Source organism: Panthera pardus, unplaced genomic scaffold (assembly GCF_024362965.1).
Source record: "Panthera pardus isolate Hobbes unplaced genomic scaffold, ASM2436296v1 HiC_scaffold_17, whole genome shotgun sequence".
NCBI lineage: Eukaryota > Metazoa > Chordata > Mammalia > Carnivora > Felidae > Panthera > Panthera pardus.
Window position 1 is genome coordinate 83,931,777 of NW_026526732.1, and position 14,864 is coordinate 83,946,640.

General features: G+C 36.7%; 1 non-coding gene across 1 annotated transcript; it reads left to right on the forward strand.

Moving 5' to 3' along the window:
• The first annotated feature begins 13,235 nt into the window (after positions 1-13,235).
• Positions 13,236-13,343, forward strand: LOC128777862 (U6 spliceosomal RNA). Its single transcript, XR_008423179.1, has one exon. It is a non-coding gene; the product is annotated as a U6 spliceosomal RNA (small nuclear RNA).
• The last annotated feature ends 1,521 nt before the right edge of the window (positions 13,344-14,864 follow it).

Here is a 14,864-nt window from a genome sequence, read left to right on the forward strand (position 1 = left end):
TGTCATGTTACTATGCCCTAGAGCCAAAAATATCAATAAAGATGATTACGTATGCACTTCTGCATATTTGCAAATAATTAGATAGTGTTTTTAGAATATTATCAAATCAGTTAAATACCATTAGAAATAATCAAAATGTTTGTGGAATTCCTTAAGTATAAAGCATTTGGCTTTTTAAAAATATATTTGATCTGATTGCCTAGAAAATTTGAACAAACATTATCTCTGGCCATCTCCTTAGTATTTTTGGAAAAATTATACTCATATATTTAAATTTTTTGATTAATTACTTTATTATTTTTTGAAAATTAGACATACTTGTGATAATCATTTAAGAAATATGTAAAAATATGATTTTAAAAAAGTCAGTCCATTTCTAATTAGCTAGAAACAAAAATGGAATATACAGAATTTTATACAGAATCTCTATTTCCTCTCTCTGTCTTTCTCCCTTTCTCTCTCTCTCTCTCTCTCTCTCTCTCTCTATATATATATATATATACATATATATTCTCTCATATATATTCTCTCTATATATACATATGTATAATATGTATATATTATATACATAGTGTATGTATATATATATTATATATATAATATAGATTATAGATTACATATAAATAGTACAAGAAATAATAAGCCATATAAAATATAATGTATATTTTAATGAAAATAAAACCACAAGATACATTCTGTTTTAATTTAAAAAATACTGAAATTTTGTTGAATTTAGCCAAAGAAGTTAGTAAAGGAATTGTTAAATTTCAAATAAATTTTTATTCCAACAATCCTTCTAGGATTAATAAATCCTAGAAGATCCTTCTAAGACTAATTGAAAAGATTGTGAACAACTTCAAAGTTGGTGACTTTTTAAGCTACATATTTCAACAATAGACAGAATCAGTTGACTATCATGCCAAAAAGAATAGGAAATACCCCCATTTAAGTTTTTCCAATTTATCCTCCCTACAACTCCAATTCTCTCTGACTTTGATATATTTTACTTTTATATTCTCTTGTGTAGCCATAATTTCCACAATTTTTTGTACTAATCTGAAATACACCATGAATGCATTTTGCTATGGTTTCTCCATTTCAGAGTTCCTTATTAGATTTATCCTTTATTTTGGTTTTCATTTATTGCCAGTTTAATTTGCCAGTTTGTTTTCTTTCATGTTCCAAAGAAGTACTCACAGGTGTTGCTTTTCCTGAGTTCTTGAATGCATCTGAATATTCTCTTGTTTCTAAGTTGTAGGAAACTTAGTTGAATTTAACAGCTGCTTGACATTTGCTTCCATGCATACATTTATTCAGCATTATTAATTGAGCTTCTAGTATGTGCCAGGCACTGAGGGTGCAGAGTGAACAACAGAGCCAACGCTCATGCCCTTGTGAAGCCTACAGTCTACTGTGGACAGAAAGACAGGCAAATATATGAATTTAATATCGTGGTATGTGTTTGGAGGGAGAAAAAGTAGGGTAATGTGATAAAGTAACTGTGAAACATTTTAAGTATGATGATTAGGCAGTGTCTCCTTGGTGATGCCGTTTGGATTGAGAAAGTAGGGTGAAGAAGAACCTGCCATGTGGAATCAGTTGGAAGGCAAGTGTACAGAACCTATGGCAGAAAGGAAGGAAGGAAGAAAGGAAGGACGAAAGGAAGGAAGGAAGGAAGGAAAGCTTTCTGAAGATTTGGAAGAGCAGGAGAAGGCTTTTTTTTTTTCGGTAGTGAATGGGGGTGGAAGCAGTTGATAGGGGATAATTCAGAAAGATGGGAATGGAAGACTAATAGGACAACATAAAAGGTTGGGAATTTTCTAACCGAAATGGGAAGACTACTCTCTACTCTAAATATTGTCCCTTTTGTCTATGCTTCATCATGACAAACTTCTTAAAAAGGCTGTCCCCAGTTTCTCACCTGGTATTATTTTCTTCATCTGTTCCTTTCAAGCTTCTGATGTGACTGCTCTAAGACCTCGATGACCAAGTTATTACTTATATGTGGGATCTAAAAAAGAAACAGAGAGTGGTGGTAAGCACTGAGATGGGGAAACACTGGTCAAAGCGTACAAATGCAGTTGGAAGCTAAAAAGTTCTGGGGATATAAAGAACAGCATTGTGGCCATAGTTAACAGTACTACATTATATACTTGAAGTTCTAAGAGAATAGATCTTAAATGTTCTTACAGAAAAAACAAAAAGAGATGTTTGCTATGTGGCAAATGGGAACGTTAGCTAATGCTATGCTGGTAGTCATATTCCAATATATGTATCAAGTCAAAACAAACACCTTAAACCTACCTCTGTCAGCCTTCCCAGAACTGAAAAGAGTCAAGGCCTCACTCTGCATTAGACTTTGGCTTAAGAGAATGTTGTGGCTGGTTTGATCTTCTATCCAGACCACTAAAACTATCTCCATATCAACAATCAGGCTGATTCATTTTCTTATCATTTGTGTGTTCACTGGAGAAGCACTTTTGATTTCTTTCAAGAACTTTTCCTTTGCAGTTGTAACTTTGCTAACTGTTTGGCCCAAGCAGCCAAGTTTTTGACCTATCTCAGGTTTCAATATGCCTTTTTCACTAAGCTTAATCAAGTCTAGCTTAAAAAAAAATAGATCTTTCCAGCTTAATGATATTTGTTATTTTTTAAGTTTATTTATTTACTTTGAAAGAGAGAGAGCGAGCTGGGGAGGGCCAGAGAGAGAGGGAGAGAGATGGGGAATCTCAAGCAGGCTCCACATTGCCATTGTAGAGCCTGATGCTGGGTTCAAACTCACAAACCGCGAGATCATGACCTGAGCTGAAATCAGACAGGCACCCAATCATGTCTAACTTTTGATTTAAAGTAAGAAATATGTGACGATTCCTTCCACTTGAACAGTTAGAGGCCGTTGATGGTTATTAATTTGCTTAATTTCAGCATTTCTGTGTCTGCAGGAATAGGCAGGCTGAAAGAGGAAAGAGACGGAGACAGCCAGTCAGTGGAGCAGTCAGAACACACACACCATTCATTAAGGTTGCCCTCTCATAGGGCACAGTTTGTGGCACCCCCAAACAGTTACAGTATTAACATTAAGATCACTGATTACGGATCACCATAACAAATATAATAATGAAAAAGTTTGAAATATTATGAGAAGTACCAAAATGTGACCCAGAGACATCAAGTGAGCAAATGCTGTTGGAAAAATGGCACTCATAGACTTCATAGATTCAAGGTTGCCACAAACCTTCCAGCTGTAAAAAACACATCTGTGAAGTGCAGTAAAGAATGGTAAAACAAGAATGCCTGTAAATGGCTTTATAAGTAAGGGTTTATCTCTGGGCTCTCTAGTCTGCTCCAATGGTCATTGTGTTTGTTTTGTGCCAGAACCAGACTGCTTTGATTGCTATCATTTTGTAGTATAGTTTGAAATCGGGAAGCATGATACCTTCAGCTTTGTTCTTTTTTCTCAAGATTGCTTTGGCTATTTGGAGTCTGTTGTGGTTCCATACAATTTTGGGATTATTTGTTGTAGTTCCATGAAAAATGCCATTGGTGTTTTGATAGGAACTGCATTAGATGCGTAAGTTGCTTTGGGTAGCACGTCCAATTTACTTTAAATTATTTTATGAACCCAGCAAGGACTTTTATTTCATCCATACCCTCTGTTACAATGCATCCAAGTCGATAGCATGTGGGACTAGATACATTTTTTTTATAACAAAAAAACTTCTGCTTGAGTTTGGGGGTGTTTGTTCTCTGAAGCTAATACAGAGAATGACAAACCCTCCCACCTGCTTTTTAATCTGTTGTACAACATTTGTTTACTTGTAAACAGAAGCTCTAGTGTTCTTGGCATGTGAAAAACATGTTTCTCAGAAATCATAAACGAAGTACCAAGCAGCCCCATCATGTTCTGAACCATCTGCTCAGAAAAAACATAGAGGATAAGGGAACAGCAAATAGGAACTCAGCCTAGACTCAGAACAAGAGTATGAGTAAGAGCAAGATTAACTGTAGAAAGACACAGATACCATCCATCTATTGCTTAACAAAATTAAGATTATAGTGGATCCTCAACATATGTCTATTGAATGGATAAGAATTTGAAAGTCAAGGACAGAACTCAGGCATGGGTGGTGGAAGAGAGGTCAGTGATAACCTGGGAGAAAGCAATTTTACTTACCGCACTACAAATTCACAGAGGTCAAAAACAATATAATTTATTTTTACATCCATCATACCTTCCTCATAGCAGTTATCATCAATGTGTGGAATAAATGATCTATGGTGGCCTCAGTATAAGTAGATACAGAAAAATAGTACAGCCAAAATCAGATTAAAGTGGATTTATAACTAAAGTGAGAATATGGATATAATTTCAACACATGAGGACCTAAGAAGAAATGGAGAATGAGGACACCAGAGACAGAGGAAGAGACGAAGACATATAAATGAAGAGGGGTTCCTGTGTATGTGACTATGAGTGTTTATATGAGTTCATGGACAGAGTCAGGATACAAGGAAGATTTATGAAAACATATATGGGATGGGGTAACTTAAAGAGTAAGGACTACAAATTTCACAAAATTATATCTTCTGTGTTTTTTTTCAAATTAGAAAAAAGAGAATGATAACAAAAGCAAACAAAAAAAGCTTGAATTGTATTCTACAATACTACATGCACATATATTTAAAATGCATAGCTTCGAATTTAATTGACTATTTGATATTGTTCAGATAGATAATGTTGTTTTTTTTTTTAAAAAAAAAACTTTAGTATTTACTTATTTTTGAGAGAGACATAGACAGAGTGCAAGCAGGGGACGGACAGAGAGAGACACAGAATCTGAAGCAGGCTGCAGGCTCTGAGCTGTCAACCCGGGGCCCAATGCAGGGCTTGAACCCACTAACCATGAGATCATGACCTGAACCCAAGTTGGACGCTTAACCTACTGAGCCACCTAGGCACACCCAAACAGATAATTGTGTAATAAGAAAAAAGAGTAAGTGAGAGATTGTATCTAGAGAAAGATACTTATTTGCAATAAATTACACTAACCAATAATCCAGTCTTTCTGAGCTTTCCAATCAAACTCCTTGGAATCTTGGACAACTATTTCAGTCTGGTTAACAGAATACATTCTATATAAGCATGTCTTTATCAGTGTCATTAAACTCAAGTATATTCAGTTGAGTTTTCTAATTTTCTATCTTTATTAATGAGCAAAGGATAGAGTAGCTAGATCAGGCACTTTTCTCTAATGGATTTTTTAAAGGAGAGAGGTACGTACATTTTTAAAGGAGGGAAGTATGGAGATCTCAGTGTCAATCGGGGCTAGTTCAGTACTTAAGATTTCCTCATTTTGTTGGGACATCTGGGTGGTTCAGTCGGTTAAGCGTCCGACTTCGACTCAGGTCATGATCTCACAGTTCGTGAGTTTGAGTCCTGCATCCAGCTCTGTGCTGACAGCTCAAGAGCCTGGAGCCTTCTTCTGATTCTGTGTCTCCCTCTTTTTCTGCCCTCCCCCTGCTCGCACTCTGTCACTCTCCCTCTCTCAAAAATAAATAAATGTTAAAATTTTTTAATAAAAAGATAAAAAGAATTCTTCATTTTGTCTTACCTGAAGTATTCACTGAACCCTCATTACTTCTTGAGGAATGCCTATTGTGTCCCTTTATTCGCTTCTCTAAAGGAGGTCAAAATGCTATCAGGGCAGACATGACTCCTAGGAGATCAAATTTACCAACACTAAGGACTCATGGCTGAGGTCCACGATTTAAGATAACTCCAGGTAAGTGTCCCGCTTAGAGTGTGCTGTCCATTCTGCTCAGCTGACTTTTCTAACTAACCACTCTCATTTTCATAAACCAGTTATTTTTCCGCATTTCCTTCTCAAATCTCTGACAAGTCCGATATTTGTTTAATCTCATCTCCCCGAGACATGAATCCATAATAACTGCAAAGATTTCGGATTCCCCTCTTTGTAGGTAGTCTTGTCTGTCCAGAAGACGTCCACCGTATCCCAACACAAGAAAGTAGCCCACCATGTTTTATCTCTTCTGCAACCCACACTACTACTACTCTGCTGGTAGTAGCCAATACCCCTACTACTACTACCATTTACCACTACGACCACCACTGCTATCTACTATTATGCCTGCCTCCTGCTACTGCTGCCACTCCGCCGCCACTGATGATACTAATTTACCGAATCTCTATTGTCAGCCAAGCATGGTGCTCACCACTTTGCTCATGGCAACGCCATGAGACAGACATTGTGTTCATTCGTATTTTATAGATGATGTTATCAAAGCTAAGTTGAAGTTATATAATATTCTAGTAAATGTCAGAGTCTGTTTTCAAACCCAGGTTCCTCAGCTCCAAAGGCTGAGTTGTTTCTATTCCGTCAAGAACAGACTGACTAGATCTACCCAAGAAGTTGCCAAGAAACCAAGATCCCTTAATTCAGACTCTGGAAAAAACATAAGTGTACATGCTGGGATTGACTTGGCTAGCTGAAAGGTGAGAAGAAGTGACTTTCTTAGTACAGGACATTCTGTCCCTCCTAACACTCTACCTGTGGGTTATTTAGAATGAGAAGCTCCACATGGGGACTAGATTGTAGGAACATGCTGCTCTCTGAGCAGACATCAAGAGATTAAAAAGTTCACTGAGACTTACTCAGACTCATCAGAATCCATGAAGAATTATTTCCACTTCACAAAGATAAAGGCTCTACTGCAGTTCCAAAGGATATTATTTCATAAAGAGATTTCCCACTTTATGTCTGGTTTACTTAATTACACCAACATCGTAAGTGTGTGAAGTTCACTGCATTCATACATTATATATGAATCTGCAAAGCCCTGAATTATAAAAAATAATTTATGGTCTGAGAATCCTAGATATGGGAAGAAAGAGACAGGTTAGAACCTCATATTTTTAACCATAGTTAACACAGCCCTCTCTGATAAAGAAAAGGAAGGAAACAGCAAAATTATAAAGTGGATTATGAAAGACCTGAAAAGATACTTCTTTCTGACTTAAAAATAAAATGAAATCAAATGAAATGAGCACTTTTTATAGGCAAGTAATCTATATAGTAGATATTTACTATAGTTGGTAAATAATTTCTCATTTGCAAGCATATTTTAGGTCTCTGAGCAAATGGCTGTCTTTGACGTTTCTAGAACTGTTAGAAACATAAATTAGATTTTTAAAATTTATGTAAAATGTTAAGGCACAACACAAATAGGCAATAATCACAAGAAACAGAAATCACTTTTTAAAAGAAATCTCACTGTGGGTTCCTGGGTGTCTCAGTTAAACGTCTGACTCTTGATTTTGGCTCAGGTCATGATGTCACGGTTCATGGGTTTGAGCCACGCTGACAGTGCAGGGCCTGCTTGAGATTCTCTCTCCCTCTCTTTCTGCTGCTCCCCTGCTTGTGTTCATCTCTCTCTCTCTCTCTCAAAATAAATAATAATTAAACTTAAAAAAAAGACATCTCACTGAAGTTTGGCTTTTCAAAGCTTGATGAAAATCTTTATTTGTATCTTAGGGTTTATACCACTATGTAGGAAATGAACACTTAAAACCTAAGCAGGAAAAATGTTAAACACAAAAATGAATGCATGGATTAATGCACAATTTCCTGTATTCTCAATGGACCATGATAATTTCCAAGGTTATGTTCCAGAATATTCAAATGTGTTTACAAACACTGTTATTTCTTTTGGAGACAATTGTATCTTTATTGACAGTAAGGCCCCTATAACTTCCTCTTTCCTTTTCCTGTCCTTCCCCACTGCTTTTCAGCTTCTACTGTTGCTGCCATACGTGATTTTGTGGGAAACCCTTCAAACTTTTAGAGAATTTGAAGGTTTTTTTTTTGTTGTTTGTTTTTTTGTTTTGTTTTTATATTTTAGAGAGAGCAAGAGAGGGAGTAGGGCAGAGGGGGAAAGAGACAGAATCTCAAGCAGACTCCACGCTCAGTGGGATCATGACATGAGCTAAAATCAAGAGTTGGACCTTCAACCAACTGAGCCACCCAGGCACCTGGAGAATTTGAAAGTTCTAAATGCTAGATAAAGAAAAGCTTTGAAAAGTGGCAACAATGTTAAGGAACTTATACTGGCAGTCTCCAGGTCACAACCAGCGGGCCTAAATGGTGCCAGCTTGCCATTTCATAAATGTGTTTTATCCTAGAGTCTGAATATATTCCTTAAGTTAATATAATTGCTTCAAATTCCACCAATTTATTTGAGTTATAAAAACAAATACTTTTGGGACATGTAGAATGTGTTAGAGAAATTAGAGAAATCAGATTGATTTTTTGCTCGGAATTAAAAGCAGATTGCACTCAGGGAATGGGAGTTTATACAGAAAGTAACTCTGGAGCACAAGTGGAGGTGTATTATTTAGGGTTTCTTTCAGCAAGGATCCATGGAGTACCAGAATGGACTGTACTTTGGCTCTGTAAAAAAAGAAGGTGAAAGGGCATCTATGAGACATTTGAAAAGGGTCTGTCCTGAGCTGAGGAAAGGAATGATGGAATCAGAAGTCCTATTGTCAAGATTTAAGAAGGAATAGGGATACAGGAACGTAGGGTGCCTATGATGCCCGAGGAATTTGCAAAGAAAATAAATTGCAAGGTAGTTGAAAAGGATAGTGAAGTTAAATTTTTCCTTTTCTTACTCCTAAATTACTTATTCCCCGCTCTTAGGAATTAAGTGTTGTTCTCACTGTATTTCAGCTGTTTTAGTGGTTAACAAAAATAGCCCTTTGTTGAGGAGACTGGGAACCTAACCATTGCTGTGTGTGTATTATAAATTCCAAACAACAAACCCTTTAGACTTCCCAACGGAAATGCCTTAGAAAGGCATATAAGATACTTCATCATCTACCTTTGTTTTAGGATAAACCTGCATTCTTTATCATTAATCAGATAAAATGTTTGTAGTTCTGGGAACATGTAAGGAAGTATACATTCGGGCATCTGCTCAAATCCTCCACTCCCCACCCTCACTCCCACCCGAACCCTCAATCCAGTTTGGGATGTATTTCCTAGACTAGGTGATTGGGAAACATCGACTCACTTTTTAAGTCAGCAACTCATTTTTCAGTTTTTTTATGACTACCCCAGGAAGAACTGGCTATTCTCTTCATCACACCCTTAGATATCCTGTTTGTCCTCTTGTAGTATATAAAATATTTCATTGCTCTTCCTTTTTGCATATCTTTCTTTCCCTATTAGAGGGTAAATCCATTAGAACCAAAAACGAGTATGTTTGTCTTTGCATCCTCAGGACCTACCAAAGTAAATTCTCCTCCCAAAATGAATGAATGAAAGAATAAATTCACAATTCTATAGATCTATGAATAAATTCATGAATGAATGAATCCATGAACGATGAATCTGTGAATGAATGAAGCAGCAGGCCTGCAATTCTCCTTTGGGATATAACATATTCATGAAGTGGAGCTGCCTACCTGCCAGGAATTATTCAGAACTATGGCTTTGGCTCCTTGTGCTGGTTTCTTTTCCTCATAGAACAAAATAATTTTCTTTTCTTTATTTAAAAAAAAATTAATGTTTATTTATTTTTGAAAGAGAGAGAGATTGAGAGAGCGTGACTAGGGAAGGGGCAGAGAGAGAGGGAGACAGAATCTGAAGCAAGCTCTGGGCTCTGAGCTGTCAGCACAGAGCCCGATACAGGGCTCTAACTCATGAACTGCGAGATCATGACCTGAGCCGAAGTCAGATGCCTAACTGACTGAGCCACCCAGGCGCCTCAGAACAAAATAATTTTAAATAATCAGATGTGAATATTATAGGCAATCTAAGGAGGGAAATTAAATCTTTTTATTTTTGAATTCTTGTGATGATTCAAGAAGTTCCAACTACATTATAAAACATTCATAACCTGATTTCTGCACTAGCAAATAATAAAGAAAGACCTTGTTCATTCTGGCTATGTGGCTACATGTATAGCAAGGAAACATAGAAAGGGAAATGATCCCAAGCCAGGAATAATGGTTAAGACATACATTAAGATGATGTACTTCCAGGGGCACCTGGGTGATGCAGTCACTTAAGCCTCTGAATCTTGCTCTAGGCTCAGGTCATGATCTCTTGAGTTCCTCAGTGTGAGCCCCAAATCTGGCTGTGCAGTGATGGCACAGTGAGCCTGCTTGGGATTCTGTCTGTCTCTCCTTCTCTCTTCCCCTCCCCCACTTGTGTGGTCTTTCTCTCTCTCTCTCTCTCTCTCTCTCTTTCTCTTTCAAAATAAATACATAAACTTAAAATAAGAAAAAAAAAGATGATGTACTTCCAATAAAACAACTTAGGAACCTGCTAGAGATTTTGAAATAAAATAAAAATTAGAGCTCGCTTCGGGATTGCTATAAACCACATCAAATTCTCTAGATGATTTGAAAGCTTCCAATGAAAAGTAACTCAGAATTTACACAGGGTACTCCTTTTCGGAACTGTTGTTTTTGCAGAATTAGAGGAGAAATTTGACCTTGACTGCATTCCTGAAGGCCATGCCTAATCTAATTTATTCCCAGTGGAGCTGCACAAGGAAGAGTTGGTAGAGTCTGCTGGCCAGGTCTGCCACCGCAATACTTTCTTCAGGAAGATTTGCCATCTGGAAAATACATGATTCAGCTTCACTGGCACAAGTACTTCATATGTAGGAAATAGAAGAACAATGATATTAACTGAACAAGCTTCAAAATAAATACAACATATTTGTACAGGAATGCTAACCAGCTGCTGAAAAGTGAATAGGTCTAAATGGCTTTCATCTTGATGGTCTGGGCACTCCATTTCAGTTCGCTTTTATTTTAGAGTAGAAGTTACTTATTTACTCATTTTTTTTCAATGTAGGGGATATAAAGAAAGAACAGGTAAATATACAATGTGAAAGAACATATTCAGAAGAAAGGAACCCAGAAATACTGTAATTCCAAAAATTGGAAAACTTATTTTTTTCCCTGAAGAATTTTACCCATGAGAATTTTGCCACAAGCGACTGAAAAACTGTGATAGTAAGCTCAGGCTCTCAGTGTTCGTGCCAGGACTGAAATGCTTGCCTTGCACGGCATCAGAACAGTAAGCATTAGTGCACTGTTAACATCCTGGAAGGTGGTTCACTCTCAGGTGTGGAACTAAAAGTTTTATCAGGTGACGCATGAGACCATTGGTTTCCATGTCCATTTTGCATAGGTTTTTAAGCCCCTCCCTAAGTTCGCCAACTATCAGGCATACATTCCCAGATACATAAATACTTTATCAGGCACAAGGACACATATACTAGCTAACATTCATCATCTTTATTACCATCATCACCATCATCATTAATTCAATGATAGTATATATTTATTGAACACTGTAAAAATTTCATCAATTCTAAGATGCATACTTTTTTCACATTTTAACATCTCTGATGTCAGAATGTGTTTTTCAATGTTGTCTTACAATTATCATCAGTCAGATGGTGCACATGACATACTTGTTCTATCTGACAATATGTTTAGAAATATTACAAAAGAACCAGCATGAAAATATATACAACGAGTGCCAGCAACTTGAACTAACCAGCATGGATAAAATGGTAAAATCTTCTAAGAAGTGTTGTATGACATTAAAAATAATATTTTGTGAAAAGAACAAAACAAAACAAAACACTGAATCTCTTCCTCTACATTGAATCTAGGTGATCTGGCATTTCCAATTTGCTCTCTGTGGGCCTTCTTGATCCATGTTTCAGCCAACCGACCAAACCGTTAAGAGTCTGTTCTAACTTTCTCTAGGGCAACACTAAGTGCAAAATCTCTGCTTAGTAAGCCCATATCAATAAATCTGGCCTCATACAACGTCATATTCCTTTATTGTTTAACCTGGCACTGACTTAAAGTCAGAATCCCGCAAATGGTAGCTTTGCCCTATTGGTTCTGTGGCTAAGCATATACACCTAATATCTGGACAACCTACAGTCTAGTCAGGTTGACACATAAAATTAACCACTACAATGATTATACAATAAATTCTAAGTGATTAAAAACACACTGTGTTATAATTTAGTGTGTGTCATTTAATTCATGGTTATCTTAGTTTCAATGATATGTGACAATCATTTGTTAGACATTGCCCTAGGTATTTCATATATGTCTTCTTATCTTGCCTTATGGATAGTCAGGACTATCTATAAGATCTATTTTAAAGATGAAGGAATTGAGGATCAGACTATTTAAACGTCTTTCCCAAGGTCTTATAGCTTAGCAGTGGTAAAGCTATGCCTCTAACCAAGGTCCATATAATACCACAGAAAGTTTCTCATCAGAAGTTTAGGGATGTCTACAATTTAGATATCTGCTAGCTAGTCAAAATTTATAAAATGTTAGAGCTGGACAGACCATCTACTATGGGTAAGTGTTCACTTTTCTAGGTAGTGGGGCTACTTGGGTGAAGACCTTATATCTGCTCTTACCAAGAAGATACTGTTAGGCAGATAAGATATAATATGGTAAGTGCTCTTATGACAAGGTAAATAATTCTGAATTTGGTTATGGGATCCATGGTAGATTCCACATTATACAGATTCCACATTCCACATTGTACATCAAGGAAAAATGAAAACAGGAGAGAAAACAGGTCAAAATAATTGACCTCAACCACTAACATGTTGCAGAGTCAGATGAAGGAAACACATCCAATTCTCAGCCAGAGTGAGAATACATTAAAATGGGAATACAAAGATAGTAGATTTCAACGACTTCTATCTTCTCCATAAAGTAAGAGGAAAGGCTGGGGTAGGTACAATGGAGATAAGAAGAAAAAGGAGTTCGAGATTTAAGGAGGGAGGGGATTGAACAAAAAGAAGTGTACCACAGAGACATAAAGATAAAATTACAAGCACCAGTGAGGACATGAGATGAAACTGAGATGAGAAATTCTTTTAACTGGAAAGGGCTCATCACTTTGGCTTCCATAATACTTTTCCAACAGCGTTTCTCAAAGGTATTCAGAGAGCTTCTGAAAATGTAGATCTTTCTTCCTAGAGATTCAGACTTCATACATCTGTGGCAGGGTCCAGGAGTCTCAATTTTGGACAAGTTACTCCAGGTGGTGCTGATGCTAAACTTTATAAACGCTGGTTAAATAGTAATTTACAATGATTTCATGATTCAACACACAAATAGCTCATTGGAACCAGATTTCTAGTATTGAGAACCAGTGCTTGCTTAGGCAGCACATATACTAAAATTGGAATGATTCAGAGAAGATTAGCATGGTTCCTGCGTGAAGATGACACACAAATATAGTACTGAGAACCAACTAATTTGGTTTTTTTCAGATATGGATGGCATCCATAATCTACCCTAACTTATAAAACTATAACTATTAAAATAAACAATATAAATATTTACTAAATATTTTTATTGCAAACCATTCTGATACACAGACAATAATTCAAGAAAATAGATGCACAATGATGTTAACTGCTGTCAAAATGTCATGTAAATTACCCATCAGCTTTCCTTTCTCCCTTATCCCCCGTCCTATAAAATCTCTCAATCCAACTTCCAGCCTATACTCATCACACTTATGACTCTGTCTTAAAGCTCAAGTTTGGGCATTTGCTTTTGGTTCTTAAAACTTTATTCTGAGAAGTTGGATGAAATTACCCTTTTAGAAAGAAGTGTGTTCATGGTCAAATAAGTTAGAAATAATTGAGCCAGAATTTGAACACAAACCCTCCAAAAGCCTGAGTGAATTGGGTTAGTTCAACAGGATCTGGTTTAACACAATTATAAATCAACACCTTTTTTGTTTGTTTCTTTTGCTATAGTAGCCAGACAACTTAATTTAGCTCTGTCTCTAGAATTTATCTGAAGATCTAGGAATAGAGCCAGTAAAAATTTTTGACATAGAGGAATTCTGGGAGAGGCATTGTCAACCTTTTGCATCACTCTAACTATTCCCACCTTAAAAAGATTCATTACTGCTAATGGCCAGTGCACCATGGACCAAAGGTAACAGCAGCATCCCTGGACTCAAAGTGTCTCATACAGCTAAAGATAGTGAGGGGTACAAGTTCACCTGATAGCCTCAGTTATCTACTGTTGTGAAATAAATTATCCCAGAACTTCATGCCTTAAAACAAAATCAGTTTATGATCCTTCACAGTGTCTGTAGGTCAAGAATTTGGACAGAACTTGACTGGATTGAGGTCTATTAAACAAGTGGAAAAAGATGAGATGGTGAGTAGAACTTGAGCAAGGCCTGGTATCAGTCAGGAGCTTACCATGCATCTCTCTGTCTCTTCACATGGTCTTTCAAGTAGTGACTTTGGGCTTCCTTGCAACATGGTAGGTTCAGGTCAGTTTGACTGCTTACGTGATAGCAGGCTTTCTTGTAAGTGAATGTCCCAAGAGAGCTAGGATCTCCTAGCTGCATCTCCTTTTATGCTAAGACCATTGAAGTCACATAGCATGTTACTGAATCAAACAATCACAAAAGCACAGCATGCTCTGGTAAGAAGACTGTCTGAAGTTCTATGAACATGTGTTAAAATTACCACATTGAGCCACTGATAACGTCCCCCGGTTCTGAGCTTCTCTGAGCGTCCATGGCTGAAAGTAGAAAAGGGAAAAATACATGGATATGTGATATACAAGTTGGCTTATGTGTGCACTATATATGTGTGTGTGTGTACATATATATTATATGTATACAAGTTGCTTATATGTCTGTGGGTCAAAAGATACATGTCAGGGATTATAAGGAAATAAATATTTACATTTAAAAATTTATATGAAGTTGTTTCCATTGTATTTGAGGATCTCTAAGGATAAGCATACA